Raw genomic sequence first — 14,547 nt, 5'->3', positions numbered from 1 at the left:
GGAAAAACCAGAGAAAGAGCCAGACTATTCTAGATTGGCAGGTTGCAGGTTTAATGAACAGAGGGACTTATATAGTAGACTTGCCTTGGGCAGCTACAAGATGAATAGATCTCTGTACCTGCTCTCCAGAGTCCTAAGAGTTTATGTAGGGGCCATCTGGGATTTAGTCATGTATACTGTTTAGATGATCTTAATGGCACATTGCTGTCTCAAGGCTGCACTCTTGAAGTAGCTCCCAGTGCTGGAGTGGTGCCAGAGCACACATTCCATGCCCAGAGGAGGAGGCAAGAAGGGTCTGATTGCCCAGGTCCAGCCTGTAGGTCAAGTGATAGTTATATCCTCTCAATAACCTTCTCCAATATGTGGTTATAGTGTTAAACAGCTTGTAAAAACCTAATTAAAACCACATACATGAAACAAAGTTCTCATGTCATTATTTTATGCCCTTTCTTTGCTTAATACCCTCAAATTGTATCCCATCACTTTTGATAAAGTCCAAAATCCTTACTGTAGAGCCTAAAGGGTTCTGGAATGATCTCATCCTTAGTTAGCTTTTGGCCCTCGTCTCCCCTTACCATATTGTCACACCTTCACTTTCTCAAATGTCTCAAGCTTCTTGCCATCAGGAGCTTCATGCTGTACTCAGGTCAGGAATGGTCTGCCCACTCACTCTCACCTAGCTCCTACTGTGACTTAAGGCCCCTGCTTAAAAGATCCTCTGAAACTCCCACTGGCTTTATGGCCAGGTGGAGTCCCCTATTGTAAGCTTTCATAGCAACGTTTCTGTTGTTGATCAGTCGTGAAGTTGTGTCCGACTCTGTGACCCCATGGACTGTAGCATGCCAGGGTTCCCTGTTCTTCACCATTTCCTGGAGTTTATTCAAGCTCATGTCCATTGAGTCGGTGATGCTATCCAACCATCTCTGCCTCTGTCGCCCCTTTTGTTCGTGCCATCAATCTTTCCCAGCATCAGTTTTTTCTAATGAATTGATTTTTCTTATCAAGTGGCCAAAGTATTGGAGCTTCAGCATCAATCCTTCCAATGAATATTCAGGATTGACTTCCTTTAGGATTGACTGGTTTGATAAGCTTGCTGTCCAAGGAACTCTCAAGAGTCTTCTCCAACACCACAGTTTGAAAGCATCAATTCTTTGGTGCTCAGCCTTCTTTATGGTCCACCTCTCACATTTGTATGTTACTATTGGAAAAGCCATAGCTTTGACTATACAGACCTTTGTTGGCAAAGTGATGTCTCTGCTTTTTAACACATTGTCTAGGTGTGTTATAGCTTTTCTTCCAAGAAGCAAGTATCCTTTAATTTCATGGCTGCAGTCACCATCTGCAGTGATTTTGGAGCCCAGGAAAATATCACCTTGAAGTGGTGGGACCAGATGCCATGATCTTAGTTTTTTGAATGTTGAGTTTGGAGCTAGCTTTTTCACTCTCCTCTTTCACCTTCATCAAGAGGCTCTTTAGTTCTTTTTTGAAACGTTTTTTTCCATATGCCCCACAGGGTTCCTGAGATATAATAGTTGCTCAATAAATATTTGTGGAGCAGGCTAGTTAAGGTTAGCAGCTAGCAGGATAGTTGAGGCTACTTGACTATCACTGAATAGATACTTCTGGATACTAGTAACCATTTAACTACACTACCTCTCCATCTATAAGCAGGAAATGACTTGATGCTTCTGAAGTCTTCTCTACTGCTGAACTAGCTCCCCTCTTAATTGTATTTTCTCCTTAAGCAGCCTCATCTGTGCCTTCAGGTTTAATCATCACTATTACCCAGATGATTCTCAAGTTAATATTTTCAGTCCAGAATTCCTCCTTGAGCTCTGGATCTATGTATCTAATTGCCTATCTGATGGCTTCCCTTCAAAGTTTCAAAGGTATATCAGGTTCCATGTTTTAGCTGGGATATTGCTAACTGTTGTAACAAACAGTCCAAAATTCCAGTGGAATTGCACAGTACAACTTGTTTTCTTAGCCCAGTTCAGAGTTTCTGGTTGGCAAGCAGCCTTCTAACATGGTAGTTTTTAGGGAAGCCTACTCCCTTATACTTGGAGTTTTGCTCTCTTTTAAGGCTTGTAGACTTCTTGCATGAGGTCAGTGGATGGGGAACAAGGAGGCAGGAAAAAAAAATCACATCTACTTCTTAAGCTTTGCAGCCATACTCCTAACAAGCACCTGGCCTCATCTAGATGCAAAGGATTGGGGAGGATTGAATCTTTGAGCAGCTAATTCTCACAATAATTCTGTACTATGAAATAAGCACCCATCTTTGGCTGACAGATGGGTGACACCCATCATTTCTGACACATTCAACATGACCAAAATTCAACTAATTTCTCAAAGTAACCAAACATCAAGCCAACAGACAGATAAACCCTGGCCTTCCTCCAGTGTTCCTTATTTCCACTCATGACACATTTGTGCTTAAGCGGGAGACATCGGTATTTTTCTTGGTATCCTATTTTCTCGTTCTTTCATGAAAACAGTCTACAATTTGCCACTATAATTAATGACCCCAAATCTGGGATTATAAATAACGTTAAAAGTTAAGGAAGTGAGAGTCAGAAGCCCTAGAATCATCCCACATGCAGCCATTATCTGGTCCTGTTGATTCTGTCTCCTAAATATATATTGACTGTGTTCATGACTCTCCTGCAGCCAGCCTCCTTGCCTGAATCTTTCCCACATGTCCTCTGATTCCCCTGTTTTCTCCTTACACAGTGGCCACAGTGAGCATTGAAAATGCATATCTAATCGCATTTTCTCCCTTGCTGTTAACACCTCAAAGCTAGCCTGTTGCTCTGCAGGGAAAAACGAAAGTCCTTAACATAGTTCACAGTGACACCCATACCCTGGTTTCTGCCTCAGCTTACCTTTTCTAGCTACCCTGCCTTCTGGTGTTCTCCATGTCCCAAGGCCTTATTTGCAAAACCGTTTCCTCTTTCTCTAACCTAGTGAACACTTCCATTTTGTTGATATCATTGTAAAGTGTCATTTTCTCAGGGAAGCTTTTCCTGATCTCCCTAATCAGGTCCACTTCCTCCATTAGCAAATTGTAAAGCAACTTGTATTTCTCTTTTGTAGCACCTGTGACACTCAAGTTTTCACATTTCTCTATGTGATCAGGGGATTAATACTGTAACAGCGCTGCTGGCCCTGCACAGCCCTCTGCTGGGGCAGCTAGATGTCCCTGAACTCTGTTACCAGGCAGCGGTCCCTGGAAGACCACTGATGGTTGCTCAGCCATTGACTGGAGCCACAGTGGGCCCTTCCCCCACGCGAGTACCTGACAATGAGGGGCGCTTCGTGGTCTTGCTCAGCTCTTGGTCTGTGGCTCAGTGGAGCCCACCTCTGCGACTTAATGGCTGTAGCAGTCTGTATGGCATGTGGTCTGTAGAACCTCATGCTCTGCCATTTGGGCAGCTTGTGGAGCCTGAGGGCCAGTTTTGTCCTGGGCGTCTGGCTCCCTCAGTGATGCCAGCTGGGCAGAGTCTGGGGACCTGCCCCCGAGGGAGCCGCCAGCTGAGATTTGCTGAGATGGACCTCTGGGGGTGAGAGTTGAGCCTGGGGACCTCGCTCTTTCCTACCAGAACAGAGAAGAACATCTGGTGGAGGTTTACAGGAGCCTCGTTACCAGACCAAGACCTGACCTCAAGAACTAAGGCCCTGACGAGAGCAATTTTGCAGCAACTCACACCCCTCCCTCACCTCTCCTAGAAAAGAGGGATTCGGGGGTTTTAAGGCATGAGCCACCCACCTCCTTGCACGGCCCTCGGTTAACCTTTCTCTTTTTCAGACGCTGACATTTTGGTATTGTTTGGTCTCACTGTGCTTCAGGCAGTGGACTTGTGTTTCCATAACAATATATATGATTTTATTTTTTTCAGTGGACAGGAATTGTGTTTTGCTCAATTTTCTCCAGAGTTTTTATCACTGCCTGAGTAGTCAGTGTTTCATAATTTTTTTTGAATGAATGAGTGATTTTGTGGTGGTTTTATCAACTGAGGGATGAATGGCCATTATCTATGCAGGCCTATAGAGATACTGATTTAAGAACTTAGAGCATCCCTGATGCTTTGGTAGCTACTGGATTTTCTAAGTTGCATATTTAAGATTTCTTTATGGAACAATGCAAATCTCGCAAAGGTTAGAGCATAAAGTCCAGAAATGAATTTGTTCTGTTTCGAGACTTACATCAGATCTTTACATGGTTGGAACTTTCTTTTTTTATTCATCTCACTGGGTTTCCTAGCAACAAATGTTGCCATTGTGGTGGAATATTCTACAGATAGTGACATCCTTAGTATCTTTCTGAAGTATTACATTTATCTATTCTGAAATAATATAGTTGCAATTGCATGTCCTAAATATGTATATCCACATGTATATATGCATATTTATTACATGTGCCTGCATGCCAAGTCACTTCAGTCATCTCTGGCTCTTTGTGACCCTGTGGACACACTGGACTCCTCTGTCCATGGGATTCGTCAGGCAAGAATACTGGAGTGGGTTCATATTTATTATACTGGCTGAAAATAGTACCATATATGCTTATTATGTGATATTTAAGTCTTTGAATCTGTGATTCTCAAAAGTCACCCTGGCATAACATATTTATTTTTAATTTATGGCAAAAATTATTCCAGTGTCTAAACACTTAGCTTTAACTCACCCTTCCTCCTCCTCCTCCTCCTTTTCTGTAAAACAAAATTTTGGCAAGATACTACACTTGTGTTTTAACTGTGGTAATTATAAGTGTTCGGTTTGCTTCTCAAGTCTGCTGATCAAGTGTTTTGCTATGAGGTCTTTATAGAGCATATTTCTAGTGTCCTGGCCTTTAGATTACATTCCCATGGTGCCTCTTGGACACCATAATAAAACAACACCAACAAAAAAATCTTCTTTTCAGATCAGTCAATTTGGGGCTGTTAAGAAAGTACAGACTTTCTTGGTAATAAGATTTTTAGGCCTCTGTATACCCTTGTGTTACCTTCATTTTCCCTTTGATACACTAAATAAGGTACAAGGAAGTAGCCTTTTTCATTAATTTTTTTTATAACTTTTCAGGAAAGTTCAGAAATTCAGAATGAACCATAACACTTGGAAACTTCTTTGCTTTTAGAATGTAACAGTCTTCTTTCTTTAAAGGGAATTCAGTGCTGTGTTAGAAATATAATCAGAGTACTTACTCCCTTTGGCATCTTATTGCCTATATTTGGAATTGTTCTGAAGAATGCGGGATATTGGTGTTGGTGTTGCTCAAGCTTCTCTATGACCGCATGTTATTCGTACTCTCTGTGTTAGACTGAAATAAATATGCATGGTGTGGGAGCTGTGAGTTCCAGTTTTATTTGAGGACTTTGAGTACTATAGTCTGGGAGACAGCCTCTCAGATAGCTCTGAGAAACTGTTCCAAAGTGGTAAGAGAGGAGGTCAGCATATATGTGATTTTGAAGAACGGTACTTATAGTCAAGCCCACATCTGCATTAAAGGTTACTGCTAGTCATGAGGCACAGATATCTTAGTTTATGATTATAGTGCTTTTCTGAGTATGGGGAAATGCAAGAAAAGGAGTTCATAAAATTTTATCCTAAAAATTTTTAACTATCTGAAGGCCTGTTCTGCCGGTTTTCCCTGAGCACAGAGAGCCTGGTTCCTGATCTCTGTCCTGAATTCCTGTCACGGTATGTTGAAACAACTGCGGTGGCCAGTGACTCAGTCCTTGAGGAACAGGGTGGAGAGTGACATTCCTTAGTCGGCATCCATCAAGTTAGGAAGCCTCTTGTTCCTGGTACTCATAGTGAAACAGTCCCGAACCTGTTTCCTTGTTTAAGACATTTCATGGGCTAATGTAAAATTCTAAGGAATTCTGATTGTATATCAAGATAGTTTGTGTAACAGTTGGGAATGAATAAGGAGAAATGAAATGTCAATATATGTTATATGTAGCTTCATTTGATCTGGAAAAATAAAATAATAATTTTCCATTTAAAATTCATTAACTCATTGCACAGATTTCCCCCTGTATTCACTTGTATTCAATCAATTGCTATTATTTTTGAATCCTAAAACAGAAATAGAGAAGCATTTAACTTTTTGCCCTGCCATATTTGTTAATCAAACTGACCAGTTTGTTCATGCTTAGGTTTTCTTCCTAAGTACTAACTTTTGGTACACAGTTCTTAAAGCACCCTGTAAATAGTTGTTGCTTTTTAAAAAATGATAAATGAGATTAATATGTCTCCAACTTACCTATCTGCCTCTTCACCCACCAGGAAAGTTGGCACTTACCTCCTTGGACACGTGTTCCACTCATGGCAAGAGTAACTTGTTTTTTGTTCTTTTTCATAGATATTTTCTCTAGTATGTAAGACAAAGTAAATGTGGTCTAATTTTCGATTTTGGAAGAGGCTTTTTATGTGCAAGCATAGACATCATGTCGCATAAATGAATGTTTTCTTTATTTTGTGGTTATGACCATTAGGTCATAGCCAATTTTTAGGCTTAACTTAAATGGAAAGAATGTAGTCCCTATCAGACAAGTGGTTTGTCTCCTGCAACTAGTATCTAGAGTTCCATGGAAATTTTCTTAATAATATTTTAGTATAATCCATTTTTCTGGCCAAGATCCTGAAGGTTCCCATATGTAGTTCCCTCTGAGGAGCATGACTGTAGGTGTGGAGGAGGTAGAATATTTTTCCCTCTGCCTTCTAGGTCCTTGGGTGAGATATCCCTGTAATAACAGACAGACTAACAGAAAAAAAAAAAAAGGTTAATAACATGTATGTGTTCTGTATTCATGGAAGATAGCCAGGAAAACTGAGTAACTCCCAAATGGTCCAAGCCACCACCTTAAATGGTCTTCCCAGGTGGCGCTAGTGGTACAGAATCCTCCTGTCAATGCAGGGGATACAAGAGACACTGTTCCATCCCTGGCTTGGGAAGATCCCCTGGAGGAGTAAGAACCTGGAAAATTACCTGTGGAGAAGCCACAGAGGAGCCGGGTGGGCTACAGTCCATGGAGTGCAGAGCTGGACACAACTGAGCACATACCACCTTAAGTACCATCTCCAGCTAAAGACAAAAAACATGTTGGATGGGGGAAAACCGCTGGGGAAGTATGTCAGGCAAAGCACAGTAAACAAGGGCATGGCTGTGATGAAGATTTGAGTCAGTGCCTTCTCCATTAGTAAGAGTTTCTACAAATTTACTCATCCTTTTCTTCCAGGTCTAGAGAGGGAGACACACTTATAAACAGAGATCCCCCTTATAAATGCAAATATCTCTTATAGAAGGTTAACGTCACAGTTTTCAGAACTTTTCCCTTCTCTGCTGTTTCTTAAAACAACCAGCACCCCCACCCCCCAATTTAGAGGTATATTTTAGAGTGGTATATTTTGTTCCCTTCAGGAAGCGCTCTGTGATATTTCTTCACCCTGAGTCTCTGTTGTGAATTGTGTATATTTATAAGCATTGAACCATATACTCATCTGTAAAATATCGATAGAAATATCTGTCCTCCCTACTTTTACTATACTATTGGAAGAATCAAAATAGAATTATATACTGTAACATAAAATAAATATCTATGAGTCCATATTAATAAGTCATTGAATAAAAAAAGAATGGGGAGAAGGTTCATTTCTTACAGAAAAAATGTCAAATAGATATATAGGCCCTCCCATTCTGGAATATGAAGTTTAATTCCCTCCCTGTGAGTGTAGACTGGACACAGTGACTCATTAATAAAAGAAAAAAATATGGAAAGAGAAAAATAGTAAATTTACAGATAAACTGTAGATAAACTTATACAGTAAAAGTAGAGGTTCATGGTATTGTCAGGGGATATCATGTGCCTCCTGATAGGATGTGATGGGAAAACAATTCATCTCTGTGGCATCATTCCCCTAAACCTGTAACCCCAGTCTAATCATGCAGAACATGTTAATCAAATTCAAATTGAGGAACTGCAGAATACCTGACCAGGAGTCTTTGAAACTGCTAAGTTTATGAAAAACAAGATAAAACAAGAACTTAGATTGAAATGAGATAAGAAGACACAGTGACTAAATGCAATAGGGTATTCTGGCTTCAATCTTGGAATAGCAAAAAGCACATTAGTGGAAAAACTGGTGAAATATGAATTAAGTCTTTAGTTAATAGCATTGCTTGTTTAGTTAATAGCATTGTACTGTTGTTAATTTTTTGGTTTTCACAAGTATACCATCATTATGTAAGATACTAACATTAGGGGAAGCTTGATGAAGGGTGTATAGGAACTCTACTTATCTTTGCAACTTTTCTGTAAATATAAAATTACTATAAACTAAAAAGTTTATTTAAAAAATGAGTACCTTCAAAAATAAACATATGGATCAGTGAAACAGAGTTGAGAGCTCAGAAATAAACACACACACCTATGGAAAATTAATCTTTAGCTCAACATCACCCATTATCAAAGAAATGCAAACCAAAACCACAATGAGGTACCATTTCACGTGGCTCCAAATGGCTACAAACAGTAAATGCTGGAGAGGCTGTGGAGGAAAAGGAACCCTCTTACACTGTTGGTGGCTGAATTGAACTGAACTGAACTGAACAGCCACCATCTATACCGTTTTTAAGGAGATTCCTTAAAAAACTGGAAATAGAACTGGCGTACAACCCAGCAATCCCACTGCTGGGCATACACACTGAGGAAACCAGAATTGAAAGAGACATGTGTACCCCAGTGTTCATTGCAGCACTGCTTACAATAGACAGGACATGGAAGCAACCTTGTTGTCCATTGGCAGACGAATGGATAAGAAAGCTGTGGTACGTATACACAATGGAATATTACTCAGCTATTAAAAAGAATGCATTTGAATCAGTTCTAATGAGGCGGATGAAACTGGGAGCCTATTATACAGAGTGAAGTAAGTCAGAAAGAAAAACACCAATACAGTATATTAATGCATATATATGGAATTTAGAAAGATGGTAATGATGACTCTATATGCAAGACAGTAAAAGAGACACAGATGTAAAGAACAGACTTTTGGACTCTGTGGGAGAAGGCAAGGGTGGAATGATTTGAGAGAATAGCATTGAAACATGTATATCATCGTATGTGAAATGGATCACCAGTCCAGGTTCGATGCATGAGACAGGGTGCTCAGGGCTGGTGCACTGGGTTGACCCTGAGGGAGGGGATGGGGAGGGAGGTGGGAGTGGGGGTTCAGGATGGGTAACACATGTACACCCATGGCTGATTCATGTGAATGTATGGCAGAAACCACCACCATATTGTAAAGTAATTAGCCTCCAATATAAATAAATAAATTTAAATTAAAAAGAAAATTAATCTTTGACAAAGGAGGCAAGGATATACAATGGGGAAAAGACAGTCTTTTCAGCAAGTGGTGTTGGGAAAGTTGGACAGCTGCTTGTAAATCAATAAGGTTAGAACACACTGTCATGCCATACACAAAAATAATCTCAAAATGGCTTAAACACTTAAATAATAAGACACCATAAAACTCCTAGAAGAGAATATAGGCAAGACATTCTCTGATACACATTGTACTAGTATTTTCTTAGGTTGATCTCACAAGGCAATAGAAATAAAAGTAAAAATAAGCAGATGGTACCTAATCAAACTTAAAAGGTTTTACATAGCAAGTGAAGTGAGAGTCGACTCTTTGAGACCCCATGGACTATACAGTCCATGGAATTCTCCAGGACAGAATACTGGAGTGGGTAGCCTTCCCTTCTCCAGGGAATCTTCCCAACTCAGAAATCAAACCCAGTTGTGCCACATTGCAGGCAGATTCCTTACCAGCTGAGCCAGAGGGGACGCCCAAGAATACTGGAGTGGGTAGCCTATCCCTTCTCCAGTGAATTTTCCCAACCCAGGAATCGAACCGGGGTCTCCTGCATTGCAAGTGAATTCTTTACCAACTGAAGTATCAGGGAAGCCCTGATTCCTTTACACAGCAAAGGAAACCATGAACAAAATGAAAAGACCTCCTATGGACCAGGGGGAAAATATTTGCAAATGATGTGACCAGCAAGGGCTTAATTTCCAAAATATACAAACAGCTCCTACAATTCAATAACAACAGCAACAAAAAACCCAATCAAAATACGGGCAGAATGCCTAAACAGATATTTCTCCAAAAAAGACATACAGATGGCCAATAGGCACATGAAAAGATGCATATCATCACTAATTATTAGAGAAGTGCAAATCAAAACTACAAATAGGTAACATCTCACACCAGTCAGAATGACCATCACTAAAAAATAATCTACAAATAATACATACTGGATAGAATGTGGAGAAAAAAGGAACCCTTTACACTAAATTGATAGGAATGTAAATTGATGCAGCCACTATGGAAAGCAGTGTGGAGGTTCCTTAAAAAAAAAAAAAACTAAAATAGAGTTGCGATATACCCAGCAATCCCACTGTTGGGCGTATATGCAGATTAAACTATAACTTGAAAAGATATATGCACCTTTGTGTTCACAGCAGCACTATTTGCATTAGCCAAGACGTGGAAACAACCTAAACAGCCATTGACAGATGAATGGATAAACAAGATGTGATATGTACTAATACTTACACACAATGGAATTTTGCTCAGCCATTAAAAAGAATGAAATACTGCCGTTTGAAGTAGCTTGGATGAATCTAAAGATTATTATACTAGGTGAAGTAAGTAAAAAAGAGAAAGACAAATATTATATGATAGCAGTTATATGTGGAAACTAAAAAACTAAAATATGGCATATCTACAAAGCAGAAACAGACTTACAGATAATAGAGAACAGACATATGGTTGCCAAGGGGGAGGGAGTGTGGGGGAAGAAAGGACTGAGAGTTTGGAATTGCCAGATGAAAACCATTATATACAGGATGGATAAACAACAAGGTGCCTCTGTGTAGCAGAGAACTATATTCAGTATCTTGTGCTAAGCCATAATGGAAAAGAATATATGTGTATAATTGTATCACTTTTGCTGTATGGCAGAAGTTAAATACAACATTGTAAATCAACTATACTTCAATAAAATTGAAAGAAAATAGAGTGCCTTAAGAAATCAAATGATCTCAAACTATTTTCTGTCCCCACAAAAGATGTATCTTATAATAAACTTGATATGTGAATGAATATTGACATGTTAGGACATGATCTGAGAACGTGTGTGCATGCATACGTGCTAAGTGCTAAGCTGCTTCAGTCATGGCCAACTCTAGGGAATCTTATAGACTGCAGCCTCCTAGGCTCCTCTGTCCATGGGATTCTCCAGGCAAGAATGCTGGAGTGGGTTTCCAAGTCTTCCTCCAGGAGATCTCCCGACCCAGGGATTGAACCTGTGTCTTTTGCATCTGCCTGCATTGACAGGTGGGTTCTTTACCACTATTGCCACCGGGAAGGTCAATCTGAGAATGTTAAATATTATATCTGAAGTATTGTTATATTTATTCATATGATAACAGTAATGTATGTTCAGTATAAGTATAAAGAAAACAGTGAAAGTCAGCTATGTTTTTTACTGTCTAGAAATAACTACTGTTAACTGTTTATGCTTAAAAAAACACTGTTTTTGATATGCGTGATATCTTTAATAACATGCACATTTTACAGTTGATTCTTGATTTTATACTTGATTCTTTTTTTCATTTAGAAATATTCATCATTACAGTATTCTTGGAGAAGTGATATTTAATGAATGTATAACTAGACCTGACGTGTCAAAGAGGTATCCTATTGTTTACTTCCAGACCCAATTCTCCCACAGCATTTCATCCCCATTTCTAGGAGATTTTTCCCTCTGAATTGTTACACCAAACATTTGGGACTCATCTTTGCCTATTCTATTTCTCTTGTACCCACATTCAGTCCATCAAGAGATCATGTTGGCTCTACCTTCCAAATATATTCAGAATCCAACTATGGCTCGTTTCTTCTGCCACCGCCGTGGTTCATCCTCCATCGTGTTTGAGATGTTCCATCTCTACCCATGTGACATTCTCAACTCTGCAGTATGAGTAACTGTAGTAACAAAAATTCATGTCTTTTCTCCCTCAGAATCCTTCGTTAGTCTCCCTTACCTTGTTACAGTGTAGCATTTTTCTTTCTGAACTTTTCACCTATTTTATTCATTTTCATGTTGGGCTTTTTCTTACTCAGAGAATATCTGAGATGGTTTTCATTGCAGTTCCAGCTGTGGAGCATTCTGTTCTGTGGAAAGTGATGTGAGAACTCTCTTTCATGATATTCTTTCCAAGAAGTCCTTGTGCATGGAAATAACAGCACTAATTGTGAGAAGTTTTGCAGATGGAACTTGGCTTTGATTTAAGAAGGAGGACAAGTTTATTTTTAAAAGTTATGCAGCTATACCTGGTCAGTAGAATCTTGAGAAAGAAGCAAGATTTTGAAACCATGGCAGGTAATAGGAGGAAGTGTTTACCTCAAGTAGTATTTCCCAGAAAAGATTTGCAAAGTATCTAATACCATATTCTTGGAATGAAATGCCAGAAATTTGTCTCATGAATGCAACAGTGATTTTTAATTTTCTCTTTTATCTGTGAGAAAAACAGACCTGGATTAAAGTGATAACGATATTTTAATAAATGAATATGGAGAAGCTAAAGTCCTAATGTCAACCTTTTTGTTTCTACTATATGTATCAGAAATTAACTGAGATGATTTTGAATGCTGCTTCATAAAACCTCTTCTTTATGAATCTGTATTTTTCAGCTTTTATTACCTCATAGATTCTGAGGGATGATTAATGCAATTGAGTAGTGTCCATGTGCTTTGATTGTTGATCAAGAGAGTAATAAGCCAGTCCTTGACATAAAAGTTTTAATCTTATACATCCTGCTGCTGTTTGAATGAAGGAAGTCAGTTCTTATTTGAGTTATGTCGATTTTCTGGTCTGAGGAAGGTTTTTTTAAATTTTATATTTGGAAAAAAATACACTGTAAAATGCCATTTGATAAGAAATAACTAATATATTTATTTCATTTCCCAAACAGAGTAAAAACTAATGTGCCTCAGGCAAAACAGTCTATCAACAGAGACACAGTAAGCAAACACAGCACGTGGAGGGATCATTATGTTAGAGCAGTGTTTTTTATTGCAGTTCTACTCAAGGGTGTTGGGAATCTGGGAATCTTTTTCTAAGGAGTAATTGCCTTTCACATGCACATTTGAACTCAAGTGTCTTACAAAGAGTGTGATATTTCACTTTATGTTCCTGAAAAAGGCAATTTACCTCCCAAGGTTAGATAAGAGAATTCAGTCTTCCTTTCTTTGCTTATATAAAGGTGCTGCTTCCCGTGAGCTTTCTTGGATATGGATGAAGCCTTTGTCTCACAACTTAACCTTCAGGATTGCCTGTCATACCTGGCTTCTAGCTCCATCAGCTCTAATAGCCAGTCTTGCTGAGCATCAGGTCCAGGGAGCAGAATAGTGCAAAACTGAGGGCGGCAACCATCCTGTCCTGCTTAAGGGAAAGGGACTCTGCTTGTCCTGTTTGGTCAGCTCACCAAGCTGGTGGAGCAGAGCTCACCCTCGTATCATAAACTGTCAGAAGGCAAAAAAAGTATCTCAGAAGGTCATGATGGTACTTCAGAGTCTGAATATTCAAAACAATAAAGAAGTAAAGAGGCCATTTCAAAGTAATTTTTCCCATTAGTAAAATTTATAATTAATATAAAAATGTTTAATAAATTAAGAAAAATGTAATGGAGTTGTTTAAAATGCTTTATAAACCCCTTATGTACAAAAGTTCTATTTTTAATTTGACTTGATTTAGAAAATGTCTCTATTTATGAAAATATTGATAGCAGACAATCGTTTGATGCTTAAGTGTGTCTAGAGTGTGTCAGTCCTAATCTCTATGTAACATGCGTGCACAGTTGTTGAAGTCATGTCCAACTCTGTGACCCCATGGACTGTAGCCTGCCGTTCTCCTCTGTCCATGGATTCTCCAGGCAAGAATACTGGAGTGGGTTGCCATTTCCTTCTCCAGGGGATCTTCCTGATTCAGGGATTGAACTGGGGTTTCCCTCTTTGCAGGCAGATTCTTTACCACTGCACCACCTGGGAAGCCCTATTCTTTATGTAGGGGTTACACCTAAAAAATATAAAATGAACATTTGTTTCATTTTTTAAAGTTCTTAGAGTTCCTCAGTTCAATTCAGTTCAGTTCAGTCGCTCAGTCGTGTCCGACTCTTTGCGACCCCATGAATCGCAGCGCGACAGGCCTCCCTGTCTGTCACCAACTCCCGGAGTTTACCCAAACTCATGTCCCTTAGAGTTCTTAGTTCTCTTTAATAGCCCAATCTTCTTCTGTTTTTCAAGATTTGTTTTCATTTTGACTGTTAACTACCCCCTCAACCCCAAACCTTGCTTTCTTTTTTCTCAGCAGTACTATTAGCTAATAATTCTAGTTTTAATAATTGGTTTAAAGTATTTCTAGTCTTTTTTATTTACAAGGTATGTATTGAGCCCTTGTTAGCAGAGAGAATA

This window comes from Budorcas taxicolor, chromosome 9 (assembly GCF_023091745.1).
Source record: "Budorcas taxicolor isolate Tak-1 chromosome 9, Takin1.1, whole genome shotgun sequence".
NCBI lineage: Eukaryota > Metazoa > Chordata > Mammalia > Artiodactyla > Bovidae > Budorcas > Budorcas taxicolor.
Note: the sequence above shows the minus strand (reverse complement) of the source record.